Here is an 11,516-nt window from a genome sequence, read left to right as displayed (position 1 = left end):
TCAGCACAATCATATATATACTTTAGGAAATAATATACTTTAAGGATATATGGTTATATGCACACACACATAAAATACACCAATATATATTAAGACAAAGTATCATCCATAATAAAGCGGAAGCTTTAGTCCTGAATGATCCTCTTTTGATCCATGGCTTCCCTAGGGTTTTTAGAGACTGATGAATATAATAATGTCTTTATTTATTTACAGTCATACCACAACTGTGAATATGGAGCCACTGTTTTTTATACAGTATACTTATTATTCTCTTTTTATTGCTCTTTTGAATTTCTAGAGTAATCCCAATGAGATATTTTCAAATATTAGTGCAGCATTGTGCTTAGGCACTTTCCCACTGAGAATGGGTAACAAATTTCTATCTGGATACTTAAGATTGGTCGTGAGCCCTGTGTCTCCCCTTGTTGCCCGCTGACAGCAACATTAACCAAAGTTTCCCAGCAACATTGCTCAAAAAGTTGCCCAGTGTATCATCAGCCTAAAGTAATAAACTATTATTCAAAATATACCTAAAATAAAGCTTTGTAGAACCAGAACACAAGAACCTTTACAAGTTCCACAATTAACTTTTTAAAAACTTCTACTAGCTAGAAACCCTCTGTGAACAGAGAAAAGTGAAGAAATGTTTTTGCATTAAACATTATAAAGCCTATTATATTTTTTTACACAAGCCTCTATCAACACAATCAAAACTTTGCTAAAAAAAAAAAAAAAAACTTCTGTCACCTGATTGATAGTTTACACATTTTTAACAAGTACACTCTAAAAAGGCTGGGTTAAAAAATAACCCAACCTTAACCCAGCCGCTGGGTAACTATGGGACAGAACACGCGCTGGGTTGTTTTGACCCAAGTGCTGGGTTGAGCCATTTGACCCAGAATGCTGGGTTGTTTATTTAACCCAACCAGTGGGTCAGGTTAACTGTGTTGCTGGGTTAAACATTACCCAAACATTGGGTTATTTGTTGTCTCATTGCCTTGCAACGTTTTTATTTACCAATATTACTACTAATAATAAATAACAATCACAAAGAAATGTAAAATTATTATTTTTCTGTAATACAATTACACAACAGAAAAAATGCAACTGTAAATATCAATTTAATGAGTTTTCACATTTCTTTTTAAAGATTTTTTTGAATGGGCGCTATACTGTTACACATTACACCCAATCCCTACAGACACAAATAAAATGTTTTTTGTAGAAAAAAACAAAACTTTGTAAACTAGGTACTGTAGATTCCTATTCTTTGTCAACATTGCAACATCATAACACTATAAAATTGATTATTGCCACATGAGAATCAGTCCAAACATTGTGCCATTAAACCTAAGCCAAACAAAGAGACCTACAACAGACAATACATGTGACAAAAAATTAAAACATTACAAGTGGCCAGAAAAAACTGTTGCCCTCAAATACCTCACACATGAAGACTCATGTCCATCAATATGATATACTGCATGCTGGAGAAATTCCCAGGAAGGAAGATGTTAGTGTAGCTAACATCAAGCACAAAAAAAGGACTTGAAAAAGATAAACAGCCTCAAGCAACAAGTCTGTTTCAATGGCATGGCCTGAAACAATGGCGAAGGTGTGGGATGTCGCTGTCTCATCACCAAGGCACAGAATGTACAGGAATGCATCACCGTGTTGGTCCCCACCTGTTAATTACACGACACTTAGTCTTGCAACATAACTTACATTTTTACAAGTTGTAACATTTAAGTTGACTTAAATAAATAACATTCAAGTGTATTTTATGGAAATCAGCCAAACCATCTGAGTTTTCCTGTGAACTGGATCTGGTAAAGGTTGCTCAAACTAAATATTTATTGTGTTACTGATTTAGGTTTCTTTCTGCTTACTGGCACTTCTTGGTTGTCTACCTAAATTTCATCCAACCAACATGGCATAAATTATGGGGTATTTAAAGCCCCAGTATATATATATATATATATATATATATATACTGGGGCTTTAAATACCCCATAATTTATGCCATGTTGGTTGATATATACACAGTACTATATATATATACTATATATATAGTACTGTGCAAAAGTTTTAGGCCACTAGTATTTTAGCCAGCTAAATAAAAAAATGGTTTTAAGTCAGTTATTTCTATCTTTTGCTGTAATGTGTCAGTAGGAAATATCAGTTTACATTTCCAAACATTAATTTTGCAATTAATTGTAATAATCCAGTGACATTTTTGTTTGATCTGATCTGGTCATCATCCAGTCTGTCTGGAATGACATGAAGAAACAGAATAAACTGAGACAGACTAAATCCAGAACAACTGTGGCAACATCTCCAAAATGCTTCAAGAAACCTCCTGCAAAGCTCCTGAGAAACTCTGCTCAAGTGCACCGAGGGCAAAAGCTGCTTTAAATTTAAAGGATGGTCACACCAAATGTTGATTTCATTTAGTTAATAGAAGTTAATTGATAAAGAAAATCTATTTATGACATTATTTTTGACAGCATCCTCATTTTACAGCATTTTTTCACAAGTGTCTAAAACTTTTAACAGTACTGTAGGTTTGCAGGTAGGTTTCTTGAAGCGTCTTGGAGATGTTGCCACAGTTCTTTTGGATTTAGTCTGTCTCAGTTTCTTCATGTCATTCCAGACAGACTTGATGATGATCAGATCCGATCTGTGTGGAGCACTGGCTGTTGTCAGACATTCACTGGATTAATTCAATTAATGACAAAATGAATGTTTGGAAATGTAAACTGATATTTCCTACTGACACACTACAGCAAAAGATAGAAATAACTGACTTAAAACCATTTTTAACTGTTGAAAATACTAGTGGCCTAAAACTTTTGCACAATAGGGTACAACGGGGTCAAAGGCACCTTTGATATTATTTTCATCTAAACCACTAGATGGCACAAAAACGTGGCGTAGCACTTTGCAAAACATTCGCTTTTCAACATGCACGATTTTATTTGTCTGATCTTTGACGCGATCGCACGGAGCAGTGCAAATTTGATTCTGTGCTTACTTGATCTTATATTTTATGTTTTTTCAAATGTTGTAGATTTAAGTAGCAAATGAGAATCGCTAAAAATAATACATATATTTTGAGACAAAGGCCTTCTTTATGATTTTCAGTTTTGCTTAAGATAATTAAAGCAACAGTTTTTAAATAAAGAAAGAATGTGTAAAAGTATGTATTTGGGGTAAAACGCGCCCCTGCTGTTGGGGCTAAAGGCGCAGTAATTAACATGATAATTAATAGATGGCTGACTTTTCCATTTTTTCACATGACATGGTTAGATTCAGATGGTAAATATCATATATTATGTTGTTATAAATATCATATATATTATGTATGTGTCCATATTAAAGATAATCACAATGTTTAAAATTAAACCATCATATTTAAAAACAGGATATTTATCATATAATAAAATATAATTTGTTTTTAGCCTACTACTGTAAATATATTTTCAATTATTATTGAATCTCCTTCAATACTTTCAGAATCTTTACTTATTAAAATGACTTTATTTCTGTATTTTAAAATATATTTTTTATATTAACATATTTTAATGACAGTAGGCCTATATTTATTGACCACCTTTTTTCTTTTCTTTTTTTTTTTAATTAAGCAGAAAACAGAACAAACTTTGCTAAAGTGATTGTTTTTAACAAGTATTAACTTAGACATTATAAAAAAAAAACATTATTTTAGCTGAAGTATTTGTATCAATACTGTGTGCCCCGTGTGTGGGGTATAAGGCCCCCTTTGTCACCTCATACATTTATAAGATTTTTAAACAAAATAAACAACTTGAATGATTTATTTTCACACAAAATCTGTTGCTCCATTAATGTTCAATACAACCTTTTTTTTTTTTTTTGACAATTATACATTTTAATTGCGCAGCGCAGTGAATACCACATTTTTTCTTAAGGTGGGCCTTTAGCCCCATTGTACCCTACTGTGTATAGAGTAGAAAAAGTAATAGAAACTTACAGGTTGTACGTCAAATGAATGACTTCCAGGATTCTGGTTGTGGGTCTGAAGACCTTTCCTCCGTTCTTGAATATTGATTGGGGAAGCAGAGTGGGCAGGACTTTGAAAGCACTCTCCCTTTTAGCATCTAAACCATAAGAATAATACAGCGCAAGCTGTGAAACTGATCTCACAATCAAAGATGTTAGTGATGTTAGTGACGTTCTGGCAGAGGTGCTGCTGCTGTGTACACTCACAGAAAACAATGTGCTCAAATTTTAAAGATGTGGGGCAGCTCCTGTAATATCAGCTCTCAGCGATATCTCTGACTATCGTCAATACACTATACTATCGTCTATATGCATAACCCCACTAACAATTTAACCATTTCAAATTTCTGTAAACGAAACCATAAAATCTAAATTATTTCTTACCATGCCAAGTTTTTCTAGAAGCCTGGAGAACTCCTTCAAGATTTCTGGGATGCTTGTAGACCCATACTGCGAATCCACCATTTCTCAAAATTTTTTGGGAGGCAAAACAAATTCTGTAAAATAAGGATGAAAAACTGGGTTAAAAGCTAGCAAAACCATACAGTATGCCAGCCTGGAAATCCAGTGCCCTGCTGGAAAAACCAGCATAGACCAGTGTAATTCCCATGCTGGTTTATGCTGGTCTATGCTGGTATATGCTGGTTTGGTGCTGGTATATGCTGGTTTAGCTGGTGGACCAGCAAGACCATGCTGGTCTACCAGCATGGTCTTGCTGGTGATGCTGGTCTACCAGCATGGTCTTGCTGGTGATGCTGGTCAACCAGCCTGGTCTTGCTGGTGATGCTGGTCTACCAGCCTGGTCTTGCTGGTGATGCTGGTCTACCAGCCTGGTCTTGCTGGTGATGCTGGTCTACTGGTCTTGCTGGTGATGCTGGTCTACCAGCCTGGTCTTGCTGGTGATGCTGGTCAACCAGCCTGGTCTTGCTGGTGATGCTGGTCTACCAGCCTGGTCTTGCTGGTGATGCTGGTCTACCAGCCTGGTCTTGCTGGTGATGCTGGTCTACTGGTCTTGCTGGTGATGCTGGTCTACCAGCCTGTTCTTGCTGGTGATGCTGGTCTACCAGCCTGGTCTTGCTGGTGATGCTGGTCTACTGGTCTTGCTGGTGATGCTGGTCTACCAGCCTGTTCTTGCTGGTGATGCTGGTCTACCAGCCTGTTCTTGCTGGTGATGCTGGTCACCAGCATCTCAGCATCGGAATCAGGCCGAATGCGGCTGAGTGTCGGCTCACTTGGCAGCGGCTTGCCAGAATTGAGCCAGGTCCGGCCTGGCACAGTAATGGTTGCCAGATTTGGCTAGGTTTTGGATCTGTGGATCTGGCCCGATTCTGGTTGAGAAACGGCACATTTAGCCACATTCAGCCCGACTGTGGGCCAGAAGTCTCAGTCCTAAAATGTCAAAAATTCAGGTTTTACTCCTTATTTGCTCCTTATCTGAATATTTGGTCCCCACAATTAAAAATAAAAAAAAATAAAACTGTACACACACAATCAATCAATTAGACTGTATTATAAAATTACAAAAAATATATATTTTTAAACAAAATACTTTAAAGTTGTAAACCTTTTGCCTGTCAAAGTTATTTATTCAATTTTATTATTATTTTAATATTTCTATTAATTTTAGGCTGACCTCAAATGGACTTTGCTTATAATTTAAAAATGTTCCTTAATCTAAATTGACACTTTCTGACTGTGTGTGATTGCAAAACTGATACCTCAGTAAGAAGTGGTAAACTTTACAAAATATGATTTCAGATGTTATAATAGTGATTTTATTATGTCCAAATAAAAGTACCACAGCAAATCTTCTGAAATCAGTGAGTGAAACTTTATTATTAATAACTGTAACAATATATATATATATATACAGTGAGGAAAATAAGTATTTGAACACCCTGCTATTTTGCAAGTTCTCCCACTTAGAAATCATGGAGGGTCTGAAATTGTCATCGTAGGTGCATGTCCACTGTGAGAGACATAATCTAAAAAAAAATCCAGAAATCACAATGTATGATTTTTAACTATTTATTTGTATGATACAGCTGCAAATAAGTATTTGAACACCTGTCTATCAGCTAGAATTCTGACCCTCAAAGACCTGTTAGTCTGCCTTTAAAATGTCCACCTCCACTCCATTTATTATCCTAAATTAGATGCACCTGTTTGAGGTCGTTAGCTGCATAAAGACACCTGTCCACCCCATACAATCAGTAAGAATCCAACTACTAACATGGCCAAGACCAAAGAGCTGTCCAAAGACACTAGAGACAAAATTGTACACCTCCACAAGGCTGGAAAGGGCTACGGGAAATTGCCAAGCAGCTTGGTGAAAAAGGTCCACTGTTGGAGCAATCATTAGAAAATGGAAGAAGCTAAACATGACTGTCAATCTCCCTCGGACTGGGGCTCCATGCAAGATCTCACCTCGTGGGGTCTCAATGATCCTAAGAAAGGTGAGAAATCAGCCCAGAACTACACGGGAGGAGCTGGTCAATGACCTGAAAAGAGCTGGGACCACCGTTTCCAAGGTTACTGTTGGTAATACACTAAGACGTCATGGTTTGAAATCATGCATGGCACGGAAGGTTCCCCTGCTTAAACCAGCACATGTCCAGGCCCGACTTAAGTTTACCAATGACCATTTGGATGATCCAGAGGAGTCATGGGAGAAAGTCATGTGGTCAGATGAGACCAAAATAGAACTTTTGGTCATAATTCCACTAAACGTGTTTGGAGGAAGAAGAATGATGAGTACCATCCCAAGAACACCATCCCTACTGTGAAGCATGGGGGTGGTAGCATCATGCTTTGGGGGTGTTTTTCTGCACATGGAGGAGAGGATGACCGGGGCCATGTATTGCGAGATTTTGGGGAACAACCTCCTTCCCTCAGTTAGAGCATTGAAGATGGGTCGAGGCTGGGTCTTCCAACATGACAATGACCGAAGCACACAGCCAGGATAACCAAGGAGTGGCTCTGTAAGAAGCATATCAAGGTTCTGGCGTGGCCTAGCCAGTCTCAGACCTAAACCCAATAGAGAATCTTTGGAGGAGCTCAAACTCCGTGTTTCTCAGCGACAGGCCAGAAACCTGACTGATCTAGAGAAGATCTGTGTGGAGGTGGGCCAAAATCCCTCCTGCAGTGTGTGCAAACCTGGTGAAAAACTACAGGAAACGTTTGACCTCTGTAATTGCAAACAAAGGCTACTGTACCAAATATTAACATTGATTTTCTCAGGTGTTCAAATACTTATTTGCAGCTGTATCATACAAATAAATAGTTAAAAAATCATACATTGTGATTTCTGGATTTCTTTTTTTTAGATTATGTCTCTCACAGTGGACATGCACCTACGATGACAATTTCAGACCCCTCCATGATTTCTAAGTGGGAGAACTGGCAAAATAGCAGGGTGTTCAAATACTTATTTTCCTCACTGTGTATATATATATATATATATATATATATATATGTATATGTGTGTGTGTGTGTGCGCGCCTTTGTTCTGCAGTGAAGGGCTACTGCATTTTTGTGACAAATCAGGACATAGATGTGTATAATGACAAGGGTATGACAGGTATTACAAGGAGAAGGTGACTTTTCAGGACATTACTCCATGTCCCCACTTTTCAAAACGCTTATAAATCACACAGAATGGAGTGTATTGAAAATCTGAAATAGCAGAAAGTCTCCTGTAAGGGGTAGGTTTAGATGTAGGGTTGGTGTAGGACAATAGCACATACAGTTTGTACAGTATAAAAACCATTACGCCTATGGGATGTCCCCACTTTTCACAAAAACAAACGTGTGTGTGTGTGTGTAATTTATTTCATTTTATTTAATTTTTTTTTTTTTTTTAAATAATCTAAGATGTAGGCTACAATCATTACCTCATGTTATATTTTTCCTGGCAAAAAAAAAAAAAATCAATACATATAAATGTAACTTTAACTATTTGACACCTCACGTGCAAAGCCCGCGAAAGAACCGGAGGTTATATAAGCTGCGGTCGTCACGTGACGCGCACATCCGGACTCTGAGTGGACGTCGCCTGACGGGAGAGCTTTCAAGAGGTAAAGTATTTTTTGTGTACACAAGTATAAAATCGACGGCCTGTCATTTAAATGTACCATAAGCCTACTGTTCACTGTTCAAACGAGTCTTTCCGTCTTTATTTTGTACGGCCCGCTCTTCAGCGCCATTAATTACCGTTAATGCCGTTCTGTGTGACGTCATTTGCGCAGATCTGCTAGAATTGAGAAAACCTCCTTTCGTTTCACATTCATGTCGGTCAAGGTAACGTTAGTTTAAAAAAATGTAGCCATTTACAATTAATATTTTCACATTTAACTTAAGCAGTGTTGTCCCACAGATTTGTCGGAGTGAGAGCGCGCGACACTGACGCACACTGAACGCTCTCTCTCTCTCTCTCTCTCTCTCTCAGCGTGTGTGGTAGAGCGAGCGAGAGACAGAAGACTCGCACAAGCCAATGTAGCCTATCCTTATGAGATAATAATAGTAAAAATAATAATATTTCTGCTTTTTAATAACAAATAATTACTATAAAAGTAAAACATGTATGCATGTGTATACACCAGGGAAGAAATAAAAGTCATATTCAAGTAAAGTTATAATTATTTTCAAAAATGAAAATATTTATTCTTTTTTTCTTTCTTTTTTCAGATTGTCATCCGATTGTTGTAAGTGATCAGTCAAGCAGTCATCCTGCATCTTGGATTTGCCATGTTCAGTTTGTACAAACATTATCTGATATTGAGTGAGGCTTTTTCTTTTGCTCCCCTTTGTTTGTGTGTCAGTAGCTGCTCCACAGCACAGCACAGCACAGTCTTTGTAAGTATATATTTTTTAAGCTGACTGTCAAACATTTTCTCAATTTTTTTTTATTTAGGTTCATTAAATATATGTCATGCAGCAGTTATTTATTTATTTATTTTACATTTATTTATTTGCATTATCTGATCTGTTTTAAAAGTTATGTATTTTGTAGTTTGTTAGTGAATTTTAATTATTTAATTACACAACATATTATGTGAATAGTGTAATAATGTTCCTGCTACATTTCTTCTAATATTTTTGTGATTACTTTTTCTTCCTACCTGGTCTTTATGCTAAGTTAGGAAAACCAGCTTCATGTTTAAATAGGCAAACTTGTGCCACATATACCAGACTGACACACACACACACACACACATACATACCAGGACAGCCAGGCACAAGAACAGTTTCTTCCCCAGATTTTCAAATAGTTGTTGTCAAATAGTTAAATGTAAAATAATCTAAAAAAAATTACCCTTATGACTGGTTTTGTGGTCCAGGGTCACATATTAAGTCCTGTTTTCCTTGAAATTGAACAAAATGAATTTTTTTCCCTTTGAATTAATGACATTTTTCTGAGCCCATTGGCAGATATTTGTTCGTTTTGATCGTGAAATCACTTTATTTTGATCAGTTTCTCAGAAAACAAGACTTTGTATAAAGTGCACTGCAAAACAAGACAGAAATACTGAGGAAGAGTATCGGTTTATTGAAGTGTGATCAGAAGGTTCAGTAAATGTTATTTAGTTACACACTTTGTTAAAAGAATGAAAAAGTAATGGAGATCTGTTGAAAGTTGTATTTTCAAACTTTGAAGTGTTATTAATTTGCATTTAGAGACCATATTGACATGCTGCATTCAGTTTATCCCTTAAATCTTACATTTTTCTTTACATTCATAAAATCTGCATAAACCCTGTACCTGCTAATATGCATCACTCAAATATGATTAAATACATATTTATTTTTTCTTTCAATAGTGCCAAGTTATAATCACTCCAATCCAAGTCATTGTGAATGAATGATCGACAGGGTCATGTATGAAGAGAATGAAGGAGTTTGTCTTCACATCAAAAAATAAAACAATAATAAATAAATAAATAAAATACATTTAAAAAATACAATAAAGTAAAATAAACAAATTCATTACTTAAAAAAAACATTAACTTATACTAAACACTAAAACTATATAGATATATAAAAAATAAAATGACTAAAACGCACAACAAATTGTAACTAAACATTTAACAAAATTAAGCTCAAAATTAAGTTTGTTAAAGTGCTATAATAACAACTTAAGCTTAATGAAAAAAAAAATATATATATATATATAAAACGCACAACAAAATTACTAAAACTTTAACTGGAATTTTAAAATAAATATTGAAATAAAATATTATTAACTGTTAAGGTCTTTGCACACAGAGTCTGAAATTTCGTCACGCATGGAAACCAGAGGCGGACGAAGTACACAACTCCATTACTTGAGTGAAAGTACAGATACTGCTGGTCAAATATTACTCCATTACAAGTGAAAGTTGTAAAGACAGAATTTTACTTTAGTAAAAGCACAGAGGTACTTGCTTTTAAAAGTACTTAAGTACCAAAAATAAATCTACAGAACAGTTAAATGCCTTTTTATTCTCATCTTATTTTTATTGTCTGTGTGCTGTTGTTGTCTCTGTGAACTGGAAGCTTTTGACACTAAAAGTCAAAGTCATTGTTTGTATGTGCAAGCATACTTGGCAATAAAAGCTCTTTCTGATTCTGATGTATATTTTTTTATAAATATATATTTATTTATTTTTCTGCAAATACTGCAGTGTGCTGGATGGAGAAACTGAGAAGTTTATAAACAGAAGGCATGGAAGAAGAGAGCAGGTCCTAAAACAAAGAAATTCTTCTTAAGGTATGCTCCAAATTTACCATTTACCATTGAGTTCACTGAGATCTGACTAACTGTGTCTATATGTGTCCCCTCTTTATCTCTCTTTCCTTTTTTTCTGTCCTCTTTTAGGATAAACCTGAGGTCCTGGGAGTTCTTAGAGGTTCTAAAGTGTTTTTTATGCATTTGTTGATGTCAAATTTTCAAAAATAAATTCTCATAGTTTTTACATTTATATGGTGTCATTCTATGGTGTGTGTAATATTTGTGGAAACAACATTGTTAAAAAAAATACTGGCTTTAATAATACATTTTTTGTAGTTTTTAGAGAACCAATTAATTACATGAACAGTTTTTTTTTCCCATGTAGGCTATATATATATATATATATATATATAATATTGTTTTGGTAAATTTTGTTGTTGTTGTTGTTATTAATTAAATTTATATTGGTTTGTATTTCATATACATTTCCATTTGGTATCCAGACTAATTGTATAATCTAATCTAGCGCGTCATTCACTCCCGTAATTCACAAGAGTCCGGCAACCGCATCCGCATCCCATGCTGGTCACCAGCGTACCACCAGCATCTCATGATGGTCACCAGCGTACCACCAGCATCCCATGCTGGTCACCAGCGTACCACCAGCATCTCATGATGGTCACCAGCGTACCACCAGCATCTCATGATGGTCACCAGCGTACCACCAGCATCTCATGATGGTCACCAGCGTACCACCAGCATCCCA

At 35.9% G+C, this 11,516-nt stretch overlaps 2 long non-coding RNA genes across 3 annotated transcripts; one reads left to right on the top strand and one right to left on the bottom strand.

Annotated features, from left to right (window-relative positions):
- Nucleotides 1-1,191: 1,191 nt before the first annotated feature.
- On the bottom strand, nucleotides 1,192-4,624 carry LOC131538065 (uncharacterized). The gene is made up of 3 exons (XR_009270461.1): nucleotides 4,426-4,624; nucleotides 4,013-4,139; nucleotides 1,192-1,685 (listed from the first exon to the last, which is right to left on the bottom strand). It is a non-coding gene; the product is annotated as an uncharacterized LOC131538065 (long non-coding RNA).
- A 3,431-nt stretch (nucleotides 4,625-8,055) lies between these two features.
- LOC131537289 (uncharacterized) lies at nucleotides 8,056-10,985 on the top strand. Of its 2 annotated transcripts, none has more exons than XR_009270244.1 (5): nucleotides 8,056-8,117; nucleotides 8,728-8,744; nucleotides 8,865-8,895; nucleotides 10,704-10,789; nucleotides 10,898-10,985. It is a non-coding gene; the product is annotated as an uncharacterized LOC131537289 (long non-coding RNA). The 2 variants fall into 2 exon arrangements; XR_009270245.1 differs by having other exon boundaries at nucleotides 8,074-8,117; nucleotides 8,862-8,895.
- Nucleotides 10,986-11,516: the final 531 nt, after the last annotated feature.

This window comes from Onychostoma macrolepis, chromosome 03, assembly GCF_012432095.1.
Source record: "Onychostoma macrolepis isolate SWU-2019 chromosome 03, ASM1243209v1, whole genome shotgun sequence".
Lineage (NCBI taxonomy): Eukaryota > Metazoa > Chordata > Actinopteri > Cypriniformes > Cyprinidae > Onychostoma > Onychostoma macrolepis.
The sequence above is the reverse complement of the archived record's forward strand: the minus strand, read 5'-3'. Positions and strand labels throughout refer to the sequence as shown.